Source organism: Stegodyphus dumicola, chromosome X1 (assembly GCF_044657685.1).
Source record: "Stegodyphus dumicola isolate Sdum_Otavi_A_Nest chromosome X1, ASM4465768v1".
Lineage (NCBI taxonomy): Eukaryota > Metazoa > Arthropoda > Arachnida > Araneae > Eresidae > Stegodyphus > Stegodyphus dumicola.
Window position 1 is genome coordinate 138,977,437 of NC_140780.1, and position 21,965 is coordinate 138,999,401.

Sequence of the window (21,965 nt, forward strand, 5' to 3'; positions counted from 1 at the left end):
AGAAGCAGGCCGCTTGCCTTAGCAGTTTTTACTCGGTTGCTGGTTGCCTTCCAGGCCAGAGGTTTAATCCTCGTAATAATTTTAAACGTATTGTAGTGTTAACAGTTCTCTGTACTACATACGGCTTCCTGTTAATATACGGCCAATCTTCCACGTAGGCCCTTGTTTATTATTCCAAAGTTAAGTTAATATTTTTATATTCTTACGTTCAGACCACAAGTGGTTGGTCTCTGTATTCCGAAGTCCGGAAATTATTGTAAAGAGTGAAAAATAAAGGGTTTCGTATACCCTTCCTGTGTATCTTGTCTACTTCCCACATTTATTGAACATAGCTTTAGTAAGCTCCCTGTTCCGAGTCAGGTTCTTGAATGTTCCCCAAGCAAGTAAGGAGAAACACTGAACCTGATAAGATAAAAATCAAAAATCATCGTTTTAGTTACAGATTATTCCCGTTAGGATCATTTATACTTCTATTTCGGTATCTCCGAAAGAAATACTTTTCTTGATACCAAATAAAGGATGTTTTTGTGCATAATTACATCGCAATCAAAGATAACTGTAATAGCTTCCTGTTTCTTGTCTAAATCGGCTACCAAACTCAGATTTTTCTATAACTATACATCTATTAAATCCAGTGTCATTAGAGCGTTTTAAGTTTCCTGTTTTTATCTATGATGTTTCCCATGTAATCAAAAGGTTAAATGAATTCTTTGCTATGGTATCTATTCTTTTGCTTTTAAAATAAATATTGCTATAAAGCAGGTGATTTTAGGTCTTGTAGCTTTGACTGTTAATGAGAACTGGGATGTGTTTGATATCATTGGTACAGTAAGTAACATTCTAGAGGACGAACTTACTTTTATTTCCATAAAAGATACAAAATAGATGTTAGAAACTCTTGTCACGCGAAAATACTTAATCACAGAGAAATTCTATCAGTAAGTGCATAAAGCTTAAATCTATGCTATTAATAATAAATAAATTGATATATCAATGTAACAGTCACGAAGATTAAATAGTTATATTGAGTTCGAATATAACAAATGGCAAAATTATAGCATTTCAGTATGAACTAAAAGCTTTGTGTTAACAATTGTTTCGTCTTGCGAGTGAAATAAATTGATTAGATGATTACTGTACTTATTCTTAGCAAAAAATTTCTTGTTCAAACAAGCGAGGTTTATATAGAAAATTAAATAATTATTTAAATTTGGTTAAAATTCACATTTAAATTAGAGATGGTTTTACTCTGCTCCTATTTAAAACTGAATTAAACATGAATCGTATTGTATTCCGAAAAGTATTGATTTAATTAAACTCTAAATTAAGTGCCGTGAAAACAAGTTTGCCCTGATGGTGTGTTCGGAAGTAGAAAATGATGACTTACCAGGGACCTTTATATATGAAGAATATTTTAATAAAAATTGATTCAGAATAATTCCACATGATTTTATAAGGATGAGTTACACAGACACGGTTAACTTTATACACGATTCCTTACACAATATACATATTTCAGTTCGCACATCTCGTGAAATGCTATCGTAACGACCTATCTTTTACATTTTAGTTGTAATGTTCTGTGTCAGTCAACTTGCTACACTCAATAAGTTTTCCACTTTCCATTCGTTACATAAATTCAGAAAGTATTTGGTCCTTAAACACAGCCAGGCTACACAGGCCAACTTGCTATATCTTCTTTTCCACATTTACTCCATAATTACGTCTTGCCTGTAGTTCTCTAACCCGAGTATCCCTTTCACTCACATTCGCTCCCTTTGCTTTACAAACCAGCTGTCCGCGAGACCATCTGGCCTCGGATTCCCACACTAAAAAAATGTAAGAAAACATATTTCAAAACTAAATTAAAATGTCAAATAGTTTGCTATTTCTGCATCAAAAACATACTTCACATTTTTTCGGTAAATCGCCTTTTCGGTTTGTGGCAAATATAATAAACGATTCATGACCTCAAATGAGCAACCTATGCTGTCCATTCCTATGATTACTATATTACGTGAAATTAAGCTCTTGTTCACAGTTTCGTGAAAGGAAATCGTAAAACTTTAGTCTTTCTAACAAAAGGTGTGAAAGTGTCCATTGTTTTGTACACTGATGACATTTAAGCCAATAAAAAGGCATCATTTTTAAACAAGCGTTTTAGTCAGAAAATTACAAAACTTTGCATTTCTCTGATTAAAGCACGTATTTAAAATTATTTGCGAAAATTAAAAAAAAATATATAAAAACCATAAAAATAATTAATGCTGTTTGAAGCAATATAAAAGCTAACACAAAGCTTGAGGTACAGTTACGTTAAAATATTCAAAACATAATGGAATATAAATAATCAAGATTTTTAGAAACAAGAAATAATTGTACGCTCAATATCCTTATACGAATGATTGCTGTTTACCTGTTCTTTTGCGTTTTAATGACCGTAGAAACACATTTCATAGGGTTTAGTAGCTAAAAAGTACTTGCATATAATTCATATTCTAGGAAGGATATTCATATTCTTGTATCAAACCTATCAAGCTAGACACTTGATTGTCTGAGGGCTAGAAATTAAGATTATTTCTCCTTGGCTAACATACACTGTCGCTATAACTACTTGAAAGTAAGTTTAGAGACTTCTGATTAAGACGAGAAATGAATATAACAAGGGAAGGGTGCAAAAGACTCTTTTATTGAACACAGTTATTTACAGACAGCACAAGTCTTTGCGCTGACAAATCCACCATCCACTTGTTTCCATAAACTAAAAATAATGGCAAACTAAACTAAATTTAAGGATAAGCTAATAGCTCAAAACTATACAAATAAATTTAACGTAGCAGGTTTACTCAAAAACCAACACCAGCATAATAATATTAAACTTCAGCGGCAAGAATGATTCAGAATTCAAACAGCTGGTAGAAATAACAACCTGCGCACTCCGTAGCGAAACACACTCTGACTAACATTTTCGCTACTTCAGTTTAAATATACTCTTGTCCATTCTAAATCATTTGCATCCTGGCGAGGAAAGGCAAGAGGAACAAGAGAATGCAGAAAGTGCTAGCCAATTAAATAACTATTAGTAAAAATAATATGCACCTCACATAGTATTTTTATACTTTAAAATCTTATTTAAGGCAAGTCAAATAATTCCAATACACTATGTAACGATAATTTCATTTACCCAAGGTCTTTGCAGTTATAAGTGAGGCATAGTGCAACAGTACCATCATCATGATCCAAATGAGTTGTTTACTTGTTCATGATTTGAATCTGTTTCCCAGCGTTTGTTTCAAAGTTGCGTGAAAGTTAAACTGAAAACTCTTTTAAAGAAACGGAAGAATGCATTTAGAGTTAAAAAAATCATCAGTTAACGACTTGATGCTAAAAAAGCCTTTTTATACTGAATGTAAAAATCTGAGGAATAATTCTAAGAACTGTTGTAGAAATATAAATCAGTCCACTTTATATTTTACGTAATCGGGAAATTCTTCCTAATCATCTTCTGTTTCGGGATACAAACAACACAAAATTAAATAAAATTATTGCTTAACTTAGAAAGATCAGAATACGATAAAAAAGAACTTTTATCTTTGAATTGGAATTTATTAATATATGTGATTTAGCAGAAAAATAAACGAGTAATTAAAAACAGCCAACGTAGTTATTCCGACAATATCGGCACAAGTTATTAAATTTTTCTAACTTGATGCACCCGATCCTATGATCCTATGATCCAATAATTTTTGAAACTGTATTGCCTATGACTGTTAAATGTGAAGTTTGTGATATAATTACTTTCAATTCAATTTGCCTACACACAGAGATGGGAACAAATTTTACGTACTTGACTGCCTGTCAAGTTTATCGATTTGTGTTTTTAATGCAATGTTCTAATTAATGCATTAATGTATGGAAGACAATTCTTGAAGGGGGTTGTTTGCACATCTGTCAAATTCATTAAAAGTTCCATAGTTACATCTGTCAAATTCATTAAAAGCATTTTATGCCTGAGTTTTTATTAAGAGAATGGGAAAAAGCATTTCTTGAGCACGATGAAGTTTGGATTAGCGATGAGTTCAGTGACATCTTTTCTTAAATTGGGGGGGGGGTGGAGAATAGAAAAACGTAAATCTGATTTTCGAAAAGAGAATTCTTTGTCAAGAAGAGAAAAAAAAAAAAAGAAAACATCGAAGATTGAAAAAAAATTATACTTAAAATGCAATTATGCGCTTTAGTTATTCCTTAAAAATTTCCAACCAAATTGAATTGAAGTTTTGCAGAAGCAGGATATTTAATGAACTTCGCGTATAAAATTAATCGTATATAATAAATAAGCAATAACAATATGTATATTGTTGCATGCGTCCGGGTTCGTAATAGACTGAATGCTGACAGGTCCCATGGTAGGTTAATAAATTTATTTTATCAAAAGAAACACATCAGAGTTCTGTAACTTTCCACAAAATACTGATAATCAGTACTTACACCTTAAATTACTAGGAATGTTAAACACAACAGAATGCAAAGCGCCTCTAAAAGGCGAAGCTCTCCAAAGTCGCTCTGAGCTGATAACTACAACTACTAAGAATTGATGCTCTCTCGGCCTTATATAGTTTTTATCCGGCCGCCGAGACAATTCTAATACTTTCTCGAAATCAACTGGGAGGCATATGAGGTACAGATACGGTTGCAGCTAATATAGTGATCAAATAACAAATTTTAAATTTCAATATATAGTACTGTAATATAGAGGCTGTTCCCAAATGTCGCCAAATTGGTCGCCAAACGGCAATTTCTCTCCAAATTTGGCGACAAATATCAGTTATTAAAAACGTAGTTAACTTTGCGATATCGCGCCAAATTACCGAGATACCCATTAACTTATGTTAAATGCACTTACCTGTGTATCACCGATAGAGATTTTCATGTTACTTTATACAAAAAATACAACAACTTCATATATAGTTTCACTAAAGTTATCTATTTATGTAGGAAACTCGTAACGATATATATATATATATATATATAATGTTTTTTGATACATCATTATATATATATATATATATATATATAATGATGTATCAAAAAACAGTATTCTTCGTTTTGAGATGAATTTTAAATATTTTTGCTTTCCTGTAGCAAGTTATTTTCTAGCAAGAAATATTCATGTATCTTGTAACATGTAGCATTTTAGTAACATTATATTCTACCGGAATCTATAATGCTCGGAAATATGATTATGTTTTGCCTGAAAAAATACATAAGATTACATGTAGAAGATGTAATAAATATGTTACACTGTAGAGACATTAGGTACATTTTGGAAGCAGGCAAGATGAAAAATGAGCAAACGCCTACTCCGGGAATCGAACCACGGACCTCTGGAATACCGACCCAGCGTGCAGAACCACTACACCACGAAGGCACGCTAGGAAAGTGGGAGAAATACCTTATATCACAAACCATCAATCTGGACACTTTTGTCATGATTCAGGCGATTTGTTATTGCTTCTGCTCTGAAGCTACAAAACAGGAGAAAATGTTTTAGTATATAATAGCATAACAGAGTTTCTGAAAAAGCGAAAGACCGAATGATATAAGTGGTCATGCACACAAGAAGTATGTTTTTGCTTGGAAGAGAACATGCTAGCATAGAATTTAAAATCAGACAAGAAAGCAAACTTAGGTTGCATTGCATTTTAAATAAAACTCTATTGATAGTGTTTCTGTTCAATATTTATGCCACTTTAAAATTGTTTCTGCCAAATTCTAAAACTTACCGTATTCAACAATTAGCTCCCTGCAGAGTACAATTTTATAAAAGTATTACTTGGTTATTTCTCATCATTTCTTAAAATTCATGCTATTTCCTGCATTTAGCGTCAGGTAAAAAACAGTAGTAGGTAGGATTTACAATAGGATAAGAAAACGGCTCCATTACTTTTAATATGCTAATTACTTAATCTCCATAGTTACTCTTATAGACCAAATGTATAAACATATAAGGAATGAGTTTCAGTATATTAGAACCATATATCAAAAAATCACATTTTATTAGAGAATGTAGTCTTAAATATTATCAGATGATGCAAATGTAAGTTAATACGCAGCTCACTGTAATGCTACTTCTCCGATGGTGCGAAGTAGATCGGTAAGTTACAAAATCAGTTTGTTAAGAAACAGTGTTAACTAATGTATTTCAAGTGCAAAAGAATATTAATATAAATAATGCTGCTATTTCACAAATGAATGACATCTAAGAATGTGAATAATAAATATATAAAATAAATTTAAGTAATAATATAACATAATATTGTTACGAATTTGACATATATATAAATAATTATATTGATTTGATATGTAAATTATACTACCTCTTGTATAATTTAACATGAAATGCCTCAAGAAAGCGAAGCTTCGCCAATGACATAAGATTACAGGGACGAGTCCATTTGAAAATGGCTATCACGATTTGGAAATGGCGATGGTTTTGACGACGAATTTTTGTAGCCAAATTTGGAAAGAAATCATCAAAAGTCGCCATACCTGCTAACACATTAGTTTATTTCTGTGTAAATATATATGCAACATTTTCAGGACATTTTTAATTACGTTTCGAAAAATTGTTTAGAAACGTCAACTACGCAGATAATGTAACTTTTTATATCCTTTGGATTCAAATATTAATAATTGTACGCCATGTGACATACAACCATCTTGTGTTTTTAACAAAATAATTCTTAAAAAAAATCTGATAATAAATTGCGTTGATTATAAATGCTTTAGAATTTAAACAGCTGCTTTTAAGGAAACCATGAGTACAGTTAGCCGTGAAGTTACCAAGCATTTTCTTTCCTGTAAGCGACAGCGCAATATACGGGAATTTTTCACGAGAAAAAGATCTTGTGAGCACACTTTTTTTAAGCTACAGTATAGCAATTCATGTAGCAATATAGTGTTTTCTATGACGACATGCATAATATACTGTAGTACGCATGCACTGTAAACGGTTAATTTGCGGAAAAAACTTCTCCAAAAATAAAATTTGAGTTCCGAATTAACATGAATTTTTTTAATACGAAATCTTGATTTCTCGGCTCCTTAAGATTCGTGTTAACGTGGCTTTATTGTACTAACTTTTCATCGAAATTTGTGTATTTAAAATGTAAAAAAATTCTTACTGTCAAAATTCCCTGTTTCTTTCAATATATATTTTGAAATATATGCTTTTCAGTCACATTAATGGCTGCCAAAGAGTCTTATTTAACTAGGCAGAGAGATTCTAAATTCAAATTTTAAATATATGTACTGCATCTGATTGTTATTTTTATAATGAAATTCTTGAAGGAGTTTGCATGCACGTACAAGTTTACTCAAGACATCTGCACGAGGTTATCCTGGTTCACAAATAAATCTACTTTTGAAATTTACAAGCACAAAATTTAAAGTTGCATGTTACATGGATGAAAAATGTCCAAGTTTGTATATACTATCCTACAGCTTGTCAAAATGGTGGTTTTTAGACATCAAAAGGACAATTAGATTCTTGCCATACATTCTGTGTTTGTTACCTCAGTTGTTACCTCAACTCTTTGTTACCTCAGTTGTATCCTTTGCACTACCTAATACGCAGCTATTGCCTGATAGCAACCGTACCATTTTAAAAGCTCAACAGCAGTAAGAGTGTGGATTTGGAAATTTTTCATGCCTGATTGCGGTGTCCGCAGAAAACATCGCGGGAAAAACAATGCAAGGAGAAAACGTCGTGGAACAAAACATCGTGAGAGATAAAATCGTAAAGAGAAATATCGTAGTTCTAAAACATCGTGGTACAAAATATCGTTGTCGAAAATAAAACAGTTCAAAAACTTCAAAGTTTAAAAACATCGTCGTCAAAAACATCGTGGTAAAAAATAAAGTAACCTACAAATCATCGCATGACGATAACATCACACATGCATTTTCAGGTTTTTAAAGTTGTAAATGCATGTTCGTATAAATATCATACAGCGCAAGAAGACAAGAGGGATTCGTTTACTTTTATATTTGATATATTTGAACGAAAATTAATGCAACTTAAAAACCATAATAGAATTTTACATTTGTATAGTTAATTAACAAAGGTCATTAATAAACTAGGCTTTTTTTAAAGTTTCTGATGATTTTTTATGAAAAATATAGTCTAAAAATGCTTAGAAAAAGGAAGATAAATAACTTCATGAAGTTACCTGTATAAAATTTGCTTAGTTAATGACAAATTATTTTCTTTCACATTTCTTAATTTGATATTGTTTTAATGAAAATTACATATTGTTTTTCTCCGTTTATTCGTAAAGTGTCGTTAACATTTTCATGTATAGCTTGCAATCAATTGTTTAAATATCGATTTTTTAGTTATGACGAAAGTCAGTTACATATTATGTCACTATGCGTTTTGAAGAACGCATGTATGTGATGTTATCGTCATTCGATGATTTGTAGGCACTTTATTTTTTATCACGATATTTTCGAGAAAAATGTTTATAAACTGCGAAGTTTTTGAACCGCTTTATTTTCTCCCACGATGTTTTGTACCACGACGTTTTCTCCTAGCGTTGTTTTCTCCGCGACGTTTTCGTCCGCGATGTTTTTGGCTGTAACCCTGTATGCAAGCATAGTTATATATTAATAATTATAATAATACAATGAATAATAAGTTAAAATTCGTATGGTTAAATTATGTAACCATAGGACACTAGTTGTGGATTACCACCAGCTGCGGACTTAATAGCCGCAAATACAGTTGACCTGTTCTATGCGCTGAGTTAGAAATTATTAAAATGTAACATTCTTCCAGGTTTTACTGGTATTCTTAATTTCTTTGGTGCCAATGTCAGTCTTCCGAAATATCTTATTATGCATAAGTACCACAATAATACACTGCCAATATGTACGTAATTTTGCTCATTTGAAATAGAGATAATAATTTTTAATAATTAATATTATTGCGTAGTTTCTCCTGAAAATTTGCATATTTAGCTTAAGTTGTTTCACCGCGCGTAATTAATGAATGGTCCCTAAAATTCACCTCTGGCTCAGGCAACTAAAAAAGAAAGCAAATGGGCTATCTAAATTGCTGATAAAAAAAAGGTCGGAGGAAAAAATCCAGAAGAGTGTTTTCTTCCTTAATTTTCGTTTCTTGGAATTCCAGTCTTATGCCTGCTGGTTATGAACTAGCAAGCTCGGCTAACCATGCTAAATCGAGCGATTATTAATCTATGCATGCTGAAATAGGAAGCCACTTGTAATTAAGTATTTCTGCGCCAGATACACTAATGAGATTGTAAGCAAACTGAGCATTAAATAGTAGTTTAGTACTTTTTCAACGTTTTCTTTTAGAAAATAAAAATTGTCAGATGTTGAAAAGTTGGTTTTGTTTTCATTTCGATTCTACGTCAAAATGAATACAACAGTATTTCGTGAAATTTACAATTAAATGAAAGGAAATTATGGAAATTGCAGGAATTATTGAGATAAACTTAATAGCGACTTTAGATTCTACTTCTAGTTCTCCTTTCGTTTTCAGACTTTACATCTGATATCAATATACTGTTCCCAAATATTGGTCGCTATTTTCATTCTGAATTTCAAGACAGTATGGGCTGAAAAACTGCTGATACTATAATTTTGATAAGTCAAAATAATTTTGTTTTTCAATAAGAAGATTATAATTAAAACACCCGGTGGGCGTGGAAATAAAATAGCTTCAATTTGTCCATGAGAAAGGAAAAGAGCCTTGTGAAGCCCTACTTCTTAATCTTTACGCTTAATATCTTGTATAAATCCATATCGAAATATTTGCGTGTCTGATTATTATGAGAAAGGTAAGGATTCTTAAAAGCTTCTTAATGATGTACTGATAGATAAAAACTAATTTCCGGTTAGCAGCAAACAATTTACTCTCAGTAAGACTGAATGTCGTGAGCGTTTGTTAATTATTTTTAAGAATAAAGCTTCGAAATTATTGTAACATTCCCCATTAATTTTAGCAAAAGTTGTTTATTTCTTTTTCTGTTAATTGATCAGATCGGATTGCTCAGTGTAGACATAATGCTCTTGCAGGCTTTCGTTGCAATACACAGAGGGCCCCAAATACTAATAGTATACACAGATCGAAATTCAGGCAAAAACTGTTTTTTTTATTAGTGTTTATGGAACATGAGCATATGTGCTACATACTGCATTGACGCATATAAAATACTGCTACGAAACCATTGTGTACCATGTATCTAAGTCTGCAATCACTAATCAACTAAGCGTGCTTTTCGGTTTGTTTATACTTTTATTTGGGACGCCATGTAACTTGCATATTAATGTAACTTGCATACTAAAAATAAGAGATACAATTTATTACAGTTAATCCAAAGGTTATTTAGTTTGACCTTATGTTAACAAAATTAAACATTTTTATTTTAAATTCAATTAGAACGAGAAATTGCGTTAAACCCCTGCGAATATTTTTTCGGTTAGTTCATTCATGGTGTGAATGTTTATAAAATATATCAGCTGCAGTAAATGTAAATTACATCATTTAAGTATATAACTGAACCGTTAAAAGTAAAAAACCTGAGAAGAGTAAATAATGTCATACATCCTGTTACATCGACAGCAAGTACTGCTATAATTTGAAATATAAATTAAGGATTTTAGACAGTTAAACTTAAATCACAACAGTTATCCATTATCCTTTAATTAGATCAATTAAATAACTCTAAATCATCCATTATGCTTAAATTATTCAATTATGTATATAAAAAGAAACAAAGATTAAAAAAATCTATTGATAAGTATTTATAAATCGCTGATTTTGTTACATCGATAAAAAATGCACTGCTAATTTGAAAAATTAATTAAAGATCTTATGCCACGAACTCAAAAATAATTCAAAAATTATTTTTTTTTAATTCGCAGACCACGCCGATGATTAATGCTATGACAGCGTAAAGTAACATGGAGCGGAAATAAAAAGAGTAAAATATGTAATTTCTAATAAAATCACTTGTGAAAATTAGCATACAGCGAACAGTAATATTTTGACATACTGCTGCAACATAATGTGCTGTAGGCTCAAAAGCGTGTACTCTATGTTTCTCTACGCATTATGCAATGTAATGCCTGTCTGTCTTATGTACAAAAATTAAGAAAACTAATTATGTGTTTATTCTTTACGTCTAAATCTGTAATAGAAATTAATAATCTCACTACCTGTTCTTAGATTCCATTTCCGCAGAATTTATATCCGACGCACAAGAGACAATGGTTCTCGAAATGTTCTTCAGAAAATAAGCGGGACTTTTCTCTGAAACAAGTGTTATACAATTTGCATGAAGAGCTTCTAAGTCATTTGAAGTTAAGCATATTATGACGCGTAACAGGTACACTGCACTTTGAGAGGATATATTTCGTAATGATTATAAGTTACTCTACTTTGTTGCACTTGAACATTGCAAATTAGTTCTTAAATCTCGCCTTTTGGAGTGCTGCAATATTTGTAAAACTGTTAAATAAATAGTACTTTGTACGTCATTAACAACAATTTGTTATATATTATCATATTTTTGTAGACAATATTATTAGGCATTCTTTCATTGTTTAGCTTACATCAAAGGGCATTCTAAACGTCTAGATGTTAAGTTGAGGAGTTCAACTTAGAAGCAGTTTGCTCAACTGAACATCAGTAGCATTATGACTCTCAGACAGCACACAGTTTCACGTTCTTGTGGAAAGCACAAGCAAAACATTAGTATAGAAAATAACGGACTAGGGACATTCAGTTTCTTGTGCATTAAAATATGAAACCAGATTCTTTAAAGTTATATATTATGATAAAAATACATTACAAAAAAAGAAAATAATAATTAACATTAGCTAAATTTCATCATTAAATGCAAATTTCGATTTACACCTCCGGAGCATTAAGAACTCCCGAATTAAAAATTGTCATCAAATTACCGAATTAAAAAGAAGAAACTTTAAATAGAAAATGAATATCATAGATTTTGTAATTTCATACATCACACTTGCTAATTTCTAATGCTAATATTAACCAGCGTCTAGGTTTTTTTTTTAATTTTATTTTTTATAAGTAAACAGTATGTTTATTTTCTACTGCTGAGTTGCATTCGATTTGTTAAGACTTCGATCTCTGTGTTTTGTCCTTCGAGAAGGTCAACACCCGATAATATTTAACATTTGTATAAATTAGAAAAACATTTTGTCACAAGTAATTTCAAACTGTAATGGCAACTATTTTAAACAATTTTTTGAATACTTCTGGACTATTTTAAAGCATTTTAATGAATGTCATTTATGATAAGGATTGTCAACAAGTGAGTCACAAAATACAATTATAAAATATAACGAGATAATCACATTTATCCTCTTTTTATTTTTACACACATCATCTTCATAATAATTCCTACACTTTCCCATCTTTTTATCAGTTCTTTGATACCATCTGCATAAAAATTCTTTGGATTGCTTTCTCAGCTACATTAAGACTTGGTGTTGAACATCGTCATCATCTATGAAGCGACTGGCTCCAAGATTTGTTTTAATGCATCAAATAGTTACTGCTGCTGTTATTGTGTACAGTATATTCGTATATCTCGAATCACCTTCCTACCCCCTGCACTGCTCAGTATGTTTCAATCTAAACAAGATGCCCACTTTTAATTCTCAGTGTAAACTTTAGAGCAGCCTTGAGAAAATTTCTCAACAAACTTCAGTACTGCTTTACGCAACGAACACTTCTTTCCATAAAACTTAAACATTCATTTATGAATATCGTTCGCATGAAGTTCTTTCCTGCCTCTCCCCCCAAAAAATAAAGAACGGATAACAGCACGCTGCTTCTCTGTTGGAGCAGAGGATCCAGTATTTTTTCATCGAGTTTCATAGGCATTTTCAAACTGAATGGTGCAATTGCTACTTAGTAACTAAAAAAAATGAAAAAATGAATGTGGTGAACTAAACAGTTCTGCCACCTATAAACGTACATGGAAAGTATTTATTGCTCTTTTCAAATATATCATGCAGGTTTATAACTTACTTAATTACCTTCTTTCTTAGCGGCGTTATTGTACTTTTGTATTTGCGTTGAATCCTGAACTTCAGATAATATGAATTATATTACAGTAATTGATTAAAAGCTTATTACACAATATTTTTCTAAATACTGTAATAGGAACGATATAAAATAGCTTAGGATCAGTTCAAAGTTTTGACGTTCTCTGACTTAAGAAAAAAATAATTTTAAGTGTCTGTAACACTTAGCTTTTATGCACGAAACTGCAAGCTCAATAAGTTTATAGGTCGTAAATATATTCAAATTAATTTTTTTTAAATGAGACAGATTATTTTGTGAAAGCACTTTCAATACTGGGAGCACAATACTTTTAATGCAAAATTTGGCTCTTCCCGTCAAGCAAAACGTCCAAATTACATAAAATGTTTCTTTTATACTGAAATTGAAAAATATTCCATCCCGAAAAATGCATAATTCACCGATATATTCATGAATATCGGGTTGTCCAAGATAAACCGAACCAAAAGCATATGAGGTCTCTCATGCCAAGTTGGGTTTATCTTGGGCCACCAATATTGTTAAAGCACGTTCTGTGCCATTACGTGCAAAATTCAGTGACATAAAAATAAGGAATATTTTCTCCGGGCACCTGAGAAAGTATTTATAATTAATGCTACTTTGCTTAGTATGAAATCGTTAGTGCGAAAACGAACTAGTCACCTTTGTTTTACACGTTTTGCTTCAAGTTTAGAAACTTTTGTGAACGATGCTTACTGAATATTAAATTTTGGTTGAAATTGAAATTATGCGAAGAGAAGTCACCTAAGTCAGTGACTTTGTTTCGTAAAAAGTTTGCAAAATTTGCAAATAAAGATACGGAGCATACGATTTAATATTTTTAATAATATGCTGACCGAATATTTTCTTTCAAGGAGGCCACGCGGTATACTCAATCTTGTCTTTTCAGTAACGGTTCTCTTTAAAGATTTGAAACATTTCTCAGAGAATTACCTACCTTATTTTGAGAAATTATACAGCTGGAAGTACATGTTTTGGAGCAATAAATATAGAAAGCTTATGCCCACCTCTTGTGATGTTCAACAAATATTTCTTTTCTCATTTACGTTACACTGATGCAAAATTAAGCATTTATGGAAGTTTTCCTTGTATTGGTATAACATTGAGCAACAAAATAGAGCATGGACCTTGCTAATCTATTATTTCCCAAAAATGTACTGTCAAATGATAGTAATAGCTTTTCAAACAACGCAAATTTCAAAGTGTGCTATTAACTCTGTCAAGCACCTCTAATATTTTGAAATATATATTTTATCTGCAATACTTGGCATAATAATATAGACAGAAATTTTGTGGAGCTTCATGCTTGAACGAATCATTAAACAAAATGTTAAGTTTGCCAAATTATTATGCTTTTACAGACCTGCTGCTTACTATGTCTAAATAAAAACATCTGTTCAGTGATATAACGACAAATATTTTATTTCCATGCTTTCACCATAATAATATAAATTATGGAGAACTGTGTTTCAACAAAGTAACGAATGAAAAATTAAGTTTCTCAAATTATTGTTCTTTTGCGGAAACATGGAGTCTTTTAAAAAAGAAAACATAAAATGACATACATAAAGATTAAGTCGATGGAGCATGTCATCGACTCAAGTAAATCATTTAAGAGAAGCTTCAGCGTATAAATACGCTTTATCAGTTAAAGTGAGGGAATTATCTTATAGGAGTTTCGAAAAAAAAAGGTACGAGGATGACATTCATATTACCGACTGACATACTGTATTTTTCACTTTTAAATTGCTTTCGAAAAAAATTAAAAATTAGTATAAACATGAATTTGTGAACAAGATAAATCATTTAAAATGCTTGTTATTGTAGCATTTAGATGATAATAAAATTCTTTTCGCAAAATATTGAACGTTTTAAATTATAAATATTTCACATTAAGTTAAAATAGCAAGTCAATTTAAACGAAATATTTCTTTTCAACTAAAACGCAGTTCCTATATGTCCATACGTAGTTCATAAAATAAAATTCCGCGATGTCAACTGTACACTGCTGGCCTATAAATTGCTACAACAGGAAAGGAAAGGTAAAGGTAAAAGTATGGGGGACACAAGCGATGTTACCATAAGTCAACTTCCCATACTAACTCTTAAAAAAAAGGAGGGGGAATTGCAAGTTTTATATGAATTTACATAGACTGAAGCTTTCCAAAAGGTCCAGATTTTGCCTATTATGGTACATCGTGCAATATCACAGTAAGCCCCGCATCCAGTATTTATTAAAAATAATGGTGTAGGACATAAGTAAATTACAAAATAGTCGGAATACAATTTGAGATTTACAAGATAAATTGAACATCTGATTTGGTGCAACAAAAATAGGAGATTAACATAATTAATAAACAGATAAACATAATGAGATAATTGTAATTAGTACTGACAACACAATGTTAAAATGAATTTTAAGCAAACCAGAGTGTTATTAACTTTATATACACAATGCAATGGGAGGTAGGTATGATTGAATTTGTAGGTGGTATGGGATTATACTGCTCGCAGAATTCAGTCAAACCTGTCATCTCTGGCAAAACAATAGCTGTAATCCGGCTGGGCATCCAGTCTAGCTGAGCTTGCATGATACATATGGGTACTTCATTGCACGTGGATTGAACTCTATACCTTGGTTCATTAATCGTAGTGGCTGGCGTGCCAATCTTTCAACAAACCATGATCAGATGTTCTTAGTGGATGAGAGATCTAGTGGGCGAGATGGCGTCATGCAGGCCTTGAAGATAGTGCCCAACTATGACCTTATGGCCTTAACACGTCAGAAACGTAAAGGCGTCATCTAATTACTGGCTATGCGAACATAAAGTAACGCTTATATGGATCCAATGGCACCGGTAAACATCAGGTGCTGTGCCCACATCATTATGTCGAATACAGGCTGGCAACGTTCGTTTTCTTCGGTGCCTTCATACGAGTAACGTCCATTACAATGCCGTTCGTCTGAAAGGACTCCTTGGTGCTATTTTTGCGTCTAGCGTTGTAGCTCGTCTCATTATTGTAGGTGCACCTGCTTCTGCTTCAAAGTCAAAGGAAACCGCAACGATGGTTGCCGTGCTTACAGTGCGTGGTGCTACAGAAGTCGTATTGTCCGCACGGTTTGCCAGAAGTAATACTCTTTGTCCTGCATACGAGACAGGTTCGGAACTCAGTGCCCGTGACGTAACTGTACTATCCTGCAAGGTCGGAGACTGACAAATTGTGTGTCATCTCTGGCGTTAGTGGCGTGGCCACTTGTATCCTGCGTGGCGATTAGTATAATCTTCCTGGACAAATCGATTCATTTTCCGTCTGCCATTCATGCGATCAGAACCAACACACCAGCAATGTCGCAAAAGGCTAAACCGCATTCCCGATAGTCTAGTATCTTGCACCGTGTTAGAATTCCAACACGTGCTGGGAGGATTTCTTTCTTCTAAGAGACGAGGCGTAACACGAACTTTACATAAAGAAGTCAAATGAGAAACCCACTGTGAAATCTTCTCGTGTATGCACAATGTAGATGATGTTGCTCCTGCCTCCTTTTCAAACATGCGCTGGAAATCCAGCACGTAGTAGTTTAGATGAAAATTTGGCGATTATTGCATTTCTGCTTCATGCAATTTCACTGGCTAACAGTATACTAAAAATGAAAAAAGACACTATTATTTTATGTCTACCTGTAACCTATGAGATGAAGGTACTTGGTGTCCAATAAAGTTCACACATTTTTCAGGTGCCAGAATGGGAAAATAAAATGCTAAACCTTGAAAATTAATAACTCGGGAACTATTTCCAAGTTATTAAAACAAATGGCTATCATATGAGAAAAAAAGGTGCAACAAAGTAAGTATGCTTTGAGGCTATTGAATTTTCTTTTACACATAAACCAATTGCTGTATGTTCTTTATTACAAAAATGAAATAACTACGGAAATTGCTAAAGCTAAAAATCTTTTTTATTTCATTAATTTTAAACATGAATACTTCCTATTACATACATACAGTACCTGACAAACGAAGTGTCACACTATAAGGGAATGATGCAAGAAGAGACAAACTTTGCGCATAAATAGATAATCAAACACTTAACAAAAGATATAATTTGTAAAGATATATAGCATTAAGACAGTTATACAAAGCATAAATAAAGTTTTACGGTTAGCTCTTCCCGGCAATACATTCTTGAATATGCCTTTACATCGAACCAGTTGTATGCCAGCATCATATCCATGTGATGCTGCGCACCAACCGTTGCTGATGTGACCGCACATCTCATCTTCGTTTTGTGGATGAGAAAATATACTCTTTCACACAGCCGATGACAACTTCTGACCCACAAATGCTAGATGGTGGAAAGAAACTGTCGACACGCGGTCAGGTAGGGAAATTGAATCTGCAAGTGTTTAACAGCGAGGGTGCTAGAAAACATAATAGTACATTGGTTTTAATTGTATTTAAATGGTAGATTTGTAAAGGAAAAAATTTTGAAACAAAATTGTTTCCACGCCTCGAACGAATATCAGACAGGCTAGAAAAGAAACATTTTGTGGTTCCATTTCATATTGTTTAAAAGTTGTAGCTTTAAATCTTGAAAAGATTTAGAATTGAGTTTAATTATATTGTAAAAATATATCTATGTCAATTATAATTGACGTAAATATGCAAACAAAACATGCCAAACCATGTATGCAAAAGAAAACATACGAAAATATTTTTGAATTAGTTTCCTCATTTATTTTCTTAGGTAGCAGATATATTTGACAACAGACAAAATAATTTTAGGCATACTAATTAATGTAATTTTATGCCTTAATATTCAATAAAAAGTCATATTAATCATTTCAGTTTTCTACTGAATGAAATCTACGAAAGATATTTTTAGTTATGACTTAATGTATAATAAAAGTAGATAAATTTAGAGCGTTACAAGAAAACTCTAATAGCACTTATAGATTAATATTTTTACTAATAAGTGACATATTTAGTATTTGATAATAAATGAAATTTTTAGTAATAACTAACACTCATCACACTAATGGATGGGCGGTAAAGTCACTGAACACTGGTAATTCCAACCTAGGTTCGATTCCAGGTAAACGGGCTGGTTGAATTTGCGTTCTCCTGCTTTTCCCAATGTGTAACGTGTACACGAGCAATTTTCTCTTAGAAAGACATCCACGAAGGCATCTTTTCCCTTAGGCAGATAGCTCTCATGTACGTTGCCACAATTTAAAAATAACATAGTCTAATTTAATATGAGTGAAGTCATTTGGGAATTACAACAATGTAAGGATGAGGAATTCTTATAAGACTAATATAAAAGTCAAATGAGGATAGCTTTATTACATCTCACATTAATTAATTACTGATATCTTGAAAATTTTTGTCTCTGCACAAAATTTAAAGTACACATATTGGTTAAATACACATATTTCTTGAGTCAACCTCTACGCAAAACTTAAAAAGGGATATCATTTGATGAGCTCATTCAATAGCGATTAATCATGGTTGAAGATAAGAAAGCATTTTTGAGAAACATTTGATAAAAAAAAAAGAAAAGATTACCAAAATGAAAGAAAGGTGTCACTTTTAAATGAATGGAATAATATATTATTCACGTAATGATAAATTTTATCCATCTGGAAGCGTTTTTCGACACTAAATACTTACTTTTATTTTGAGATCTTTAGTGCATGAATAATTCGTTGAAAAAAAGTTTCTTTAAATTAAAATGATTCCTAACATCATGAAACTATTTTCTTTGCGTTCGCTAAGTATTATAAATGGCAATATTGATTATTCATACACTTTAATAAAATTTTTATAGCCAACTTTTAAAGTATTCGATTTTTTTTATTAATCACGCCAATCAATGAAATTTGAGAACCTCCTGAAGATCGTTCTCCAATATTTTTTATTGTGAGTCATATTGAAAATAGTTATAATATCACGCTTTTTAATGCACTGTAGCCTTATATTATACTCACAATTCTTCTAGAATTTCTACTCTACGCATGAATTAAAAAATCTTTTTTTTTTTTTTATTATTTTTTTATAATTACCTAGATTTTTCATCCAAAGCAGATAACCCTTGAGTATTTGATAACGTCTGCTCAAAATTCTCAGTTTTATACAGCTCCATAATGCAGTCATAACGTTGTAGAGCCATTCGGAATTTTTTACGCTGGAGACGTGAAAAATGTGCATTGCTTTCGTCGGTACTTGAACTCTGGACCTCTCGAATAAGCGTCGAGTGCGCTTCCAGTTATACCGAGAAGGTATGCGGAAAAGGGGGAGAAAATACCTTCTAACTTTAGGTAATGCTTTTCTTTCAATATAAGTATGAAATGAATTAGAATATATAATTAACATAAAAAATTAAGAATACATTCAACAATAAAAAGAAAAAAAATATCTTATGGTTATTAAAATGAAGATTTATAGTTCCGCAGTAGTACAACCAAAAATGGCTATAAGAAGTAGCTGCCTCTTTTTCTAAAACTCAGCGATTTCGAAAAAAAAAAAAAGCTGTGTTTTCGAAAACACTGCTTTTTTCAGAGATGGAACAGAATTATTTTATCCTTTACGGCCTTTGTGAAAATATTACTTTTCTGGCTTCTTGAATTCAAACAGAAAACTGTTTAATTTCTTTCTGATATCGTATTATTGCATTTTCAAACAAAATATTGTATCCTTATATTCGCAGTTTGACATAGAAAGCAATTTCTTCTCAAATATGAAAAGGAGAAAAGCATGTCAAAAATACTTGGTTTTAACCCTCAAATAACAAGCATAACTTTTCTCAAGTTTGAAATCTATTTCACCACCTGCGTTTTCATTATATGCGATTTTCATAAAAATAAAAGTTATATTTTGACGAAATCAATTCAATGAGTTACAAAAAGTAATATAAAAATAACTGAAAATATGCCTGATACTGGAAATGCCTGATACTTGGTTTAGACTATGCAAATGTCTAACAAAATCTGACTAAATGCCCTATGGAAGAAGAAATAAATATGATTTTTAAATTGCATAACTGTGGCAGGCTGATCGTACGATAAAAACAGCATCTATAGATTTAAGCATTCACTGCATTCATAAAAATGCATTTATAGATTATTTTCATAGATAATATGCATATCGGAAATAAAAATTTATTTGATCGACACATTCTATCTTCGCATCTCACAACTCTTAAGTGCAACTTATACTTCAAGAAGGTGGTACATTATCGTTTTACTATCATTCTTCTTATCATTTAGAATACTAATTTGCTTTTATGTGCTTAATGTGCTTATGTGTACAAAATACCTTGGCAGAAATATGAGAAATTTCCTAGTAAAGGGAAAATTTTAAAATAAAGGAGGATATTGATTTTCATTTTTATTTCCAATATAATTGCTAGGTAAGAGGTAAATATGCGTTGTTTTATTTCCTTTCATTTTTATATCCAATAATACTGGTTTTGTTCCAAAATCTGTATATATGCCATATTCCAAATTATATTTAATGACGTATTTTAAATTCTGCGTTAATGAACATCTAAATTTTGTTTTCACTAGTGCCTGTTTGAGATTTCCTTTTCACTTTCGTTGTCTTATGTAGTAAAATATATCATGAGCAGTAATGGTAAGCAATATTAACAATACTTTCCTTTAAAAAATAAATGAGGAAACGAACGGAGACTGTGTCTCCTAAATAATGAGTGTGATATCTAAATATTCCCACAACACATATATGCAGATTGCGCATCTACTAACATCCATATATAATTCTGTAATACAAATTCCAGTTCCAAATTTCAGGTAGTTGCTAGCTTACCTAACAATATTATATTTAAAAAACTGTTCAATTTAACAATCAAGAATAAAATAAAAACAATTGATAAAAATAAGCAATAATAATAAACCAAATTCGCTAAGAAAATGATACTCATATAAATTATAAATAAATACAAGAAACAACAGTTTATTAATATCTGTTGAAGGGATTTGACCTTAAATAATTGCAGTGAATCACAATTATCCTCGAATTCGACAAAAATAATATAAAATAATGTGGTAATAAAATGACTTTGAGTAAGCTGGAATGGATTGACGGTGCTTCTCTGCGTTATACCTTCGAGAGGCTTTACTGCGTAGTTAGGTTGGTTTATTGAGATTACGGCAAAGCACACTAGGGCTATCTGCCTAAGGGAGAGAGATGCGTTCGTGAAGGGCTTACTACGACACGTTGTACACGAGAAAAGCCACGTAAACACCCATGCAGCCAGCCTGTTCGCGAAATGTTTAACTCGGACAGAACAACCAGCGTTTAACGACTTTACCATCCTGCCGATGGTGGACTTAAGTAGGAAAACAGAAAGAAAGAAGTGACACTAAGGATTCGTAACATAACTGGTCAATTGACATAAATACTTTAAAAGTTACTAAAATTATTAATTTCATTTCAGGCATAATTGATTAGTTAGAAAAAAATCATAATAATTAAGAATCCTAGGAAACAACCGAAATTGATCAAGAACAAATGAAGTAACAGTTGCACTGTATATTTAACTGACATTAACTGAAATTTTAAAATCTTTAAATTGAATATTTTTCAAGTTTCAGGAGGATTTTTTGAAATTATCTTCAGAGATATTTGAGTATAAATACCGACTGCTTTACGCCAATCATTTAAAAACTTCAGGGAATATAATATTATCATCAAATTGTTCAATCAGACCATTTTCGAACCACAAGAGTACAACATACAACACCGGTTTAAAAAAAAGAAAAGGAAAACTTCGAACGCGGAGAACGCTAGAACTATTT

At 31.8% G+C, this 21,965-nt stretch overlaps 1 long non-coding RNA gene across 1 annotated transcript in view; it reads right to left on the minus strand.

The window, feature by feature from the left end:
- Window positions 1-1,472: 1,472 nt before the first annotated feature.
- The window catches only part of LOC146993276 (uncharacterized), a 42,924-nt gene continuing 22,431 nt past the window's right edge, over window positions 1,473-21,965 (minus strand). The window contains exon 2 of the long non-coding RNA XR_015038777.1: window positions 1,473-1,829. This is a non-coding gene — a long non-coding RNA (uncharacterized LOC146993276). The remainder of the gene's footprint in view (window positions 1,830-21,965) is intronic.